The following is a 3,194-nucleotide window of genomic DNA, read 5'->3' as shown; positions in this document are numbered from 1 at the left end:
CTTCTTCATCAGCTACCCCCGTTTTAACACCGGCGTTTCGAAGAGCTGGGCAGGACGCATGGTTAAAACGGCTCTTCCCATGGTCCGCAAATTAAATTTGTAAAACACAAATTAAACCTTGCCATGGAGGAATGTAGTGACGGACAAAAAACAAGACAGGAAAACAAACAGAAAAGGCTTTACGGCCAGACGAGAAAAATTATGTGTGTATGAACGCTGTGAGGCACGAACTTGAAAGTAGGGACGAAGTAAGTTCGCGTGTTTGCTCGGCGATAGCCATATATATATGTATGCATATATGTATGTATATATGTATATCTGTATGTATGTATATATATATATGTGTGTGTGAGTACATATATATATGAGAAGTGAGGTGAGTGAATAGATGTTTATTCCATTTGTTTACGGCTGTTTCATAATATTCTCAGTTATATAATAGACATTACATCAACACGTCTATAAAATATGCGTATGAATATGAACGTAAATATATATGCATGTGTTCCATTTTGTTATAAAACATTTTTTCCCCACATTTGCCCCATTTAAAAAGCTACTAACAGTATTCGTAGTAATGAAATGCAAATAGACAACTACGAATGTCACCTATATCCATATTTTCGTATCAGCATTTAATCACCACAAACAGTTAAAATAGTTTTCCCCTTTCCTCCCTCTATTTATTTTACCGATGTCATTTGAATTTACACGAAAAATATTCTTTTTTTAAGCTCTGCAACTTTCGCTTATTATTTTTGAAATTTTAATACAGTTTAAATATTTCCAGACAAACAACGATCGAATGAATACCAAGCAGAAATGAAAGAGAAATACGGACGAATTTATCTGACAAAACCATTACGTTTCACAAAGTCGTAATAATCTGTTAATACAAAGATATTCGGTAATATTTACAGTTTTTCATTCAGTTACATAAAAATCTTGTTACAAATGTACCAAATTGTATTTTCACCATTAAGGAGCATAAAGACTTTTCCTTCTTTCTCGTAAGCTTTTGTTGTTTTTATTTTTGGCGGGAGTGGAGTTGCTTTCATTTTGTTTGTAAAACAAATATAATTACTTTACCAATAAATTATAACTGTTATTAATTAATACATGCAATTATAAACCAATTATGTAATTAAGTAATACAAACAAATTATTAATAAAGAAAGGTATTAAGACAAACACGTTTACTTTCGTTTTCTCTTAAATGATTATATGTTACTTCCGGCAACGCCTTATTTGGTCGTTCTAATGAAACCTCTTCTGTTGCTGAAAACAAGACTAGACAGCAGTGATTTGTTCTAATCTCTAGAGCAAGGATGTCTTAATCTGAAGAGCAGTTTTATCTAAAGCGGTTGGTCTTAGCATAGCTAGAATGTTCTGTACCTCGGTCGTAAAATACCACTATAAACTCTTTAGTAGTGCTATTCTTTCAATCGAAGCCTACGTTTTATTTTTATATCAACGGCACTCAAGAATGTCCGATTTACACCAATACATATACAAAAAAACTTCACAGATCGATAAAATATGAATAATCGTCTGGAACTTCAAAAGGAAAAGATGTTACCGATTAAAATATGATTCGAGGAAGAAAAAAATAGAGATTGAAAAATACTAGTCTTCACTGTGACTCCATTGGCCGACATGTTAGTTTTCTATTGAACAAAGGGACAAGGTAAGAAAATTGTTTAAATATTCTAGAACTACTGTATTTAGTAGGTTTAAAAAGTATTGTAAATATGTTAAAAACAACCAGTTGAAACAGAAATACGTTGTCAAAAGCCTCAGCGGTATTTTTTGCGTCAACGCTTAAACAACAGAAGTAGCCATATTTTCCCTCAGCGTATGATGAAATGACCTCAAGCAGTTGCCAGCCATATTTCTTGACAGTTTAAACTATGTGAACGAATGAAGATAAGACACACCAAGAAAATACGAGTTCATTCTCATTTTCTCAGGGTCTGTTTTCACAGATATAGCGAATGTTAAGTATATTGTATATGAATGTACATTTATATATAACCGCTAGTGAAAATTATGACACTTCGGTTTTCAGAACTCCATGAAAGTGGAAGTATTTTCCGGATCTCGACGCAGCGGAATACTATAAACCACCGTGTGACGTTTTTGAGGTTGAGACGACTGGCCTAACTTTATTTGTTTCATTCACTGGATTGCAGCCCTCCTGGGGCACCGCCTTAAACTGTGTAGTCGAATAAATAGACTACAATCCTTTTTTTGTTTTTAACCTGATACTTATTCTCTCCGCCTCTTTTGTTCTACAGCTAATTTACGAAACGTAAACAAACCAACATTGGTTGCCAGGCAACGGAGTTCTACACAGTTTCCGCCTGCTCACGAGGCATTAATCGGCCCAGGGCTCCATAGTAGATAGAAGATACAATACTACTTAAATACAGAGGTCCCGACGCATATACATAACGAGTTTTACCAAAACTACTGTGACTTCACATAAGCGGCCCTTATTGATCTATTTCATATTACAACTATTACAAACGATCCGAAGTTGGTAGATTATTTTCAAAAGTCATGGTATGTTACGTACAAAACATTTTAAATGAACGCTGTTTGGACGTGTAATGACACTTATTGCTAACACAAGCGCAAGCGGTATTTTTTGCGTCAACGTTTAAGCAACAGAAGTAGCCATATTTTCTCCTCAGCGTATGATAAAATGACCTCAAGTAGTTGCCAGCCATATTTCTTGACGGTTTAAACTAGGTGAACGAATGAAGATAAGACAAACCAAGAAAATACGAGTTCATTCTCATCTCATAGTTTATCCACAGGGTCTATTATCACAGCTATAGCGAATATTGGCGATCTTTCGGTACGAGTTCTTAAATATCGGCCTTTTCCGTAAAAAGTGTCTTCGGCGATCTTTACCAAAGATCGGCCTTTTCCGTAACACCTGCACGATCTTCACTACGGTGTTAGGGTTAGGGTTTTATTGTCAGGGTTAGGGTTCGTGGTTAGAGTTACGGTTAGGGACGGAATTCCCTAACGCAAACCCTAAAACCCAAACCCTAACCGTAAACCTAACCCTAACTCTAAACCCTTCAAAATAAATCGCGCTCTCTGTATAGTATTAAGTATATTGTATATGAATGTACATTTATATATTATACAATAGGTGAAGGTCACAACACCCCCTTCAACTT

At 35.3% G+C, this 3,194-nt stretch overlaps 1 protein-coding gene and 1 long non-coding RNA gene across 3 annotated transcripts in view; one reads left to right on the top strand and one right to left on the bottom strand.

Annotated features, from left to right (window-relative positions):
• LOC106870669 (sodium-dependent proline transporter) overlaps nt 1-3,194 on the bottom strand; it is a 121,427-nt gene that overhangs the window by 66,845 nt on the left and 51,388 nt on the right. The window lies entirely within an intron of this gene.
• The window catches only part of LOC106870670 (uncharacterized), a 46,192-nt gene continuing 44,238 nt past the window's right edge, over nt 1,241-3,194 (top strand). The window contains exon 1 of the long non-coding RNA XR_001409553.2: nt 1,241-1,687. This is a non-coding gene — a long non-coding RNA (uncharacterized LOC106870670). The remainder of the gene's footprint in view (nt 1,688-3,194) is intronic.

Source organism: Octopus bimaculoides, chromosome 7 (assembly GCF_001194135.2).
Source record: "Octopus bimaculoides isolate UCB-OBI-ISO-001 chromosome 7, ASM119413v2, whole genome shotgun sequence".
Taxonomy (NCBI): domain Eukaryota; kingdom Metazoa; phylum Mollusca; class Cephalopoda; order Octopoda; family Octopodidae; genus Octopus; species Octopus bimaculoides.
This window is presented reverse-complemented; position numbering and strand designations above follow the sequence as displayed.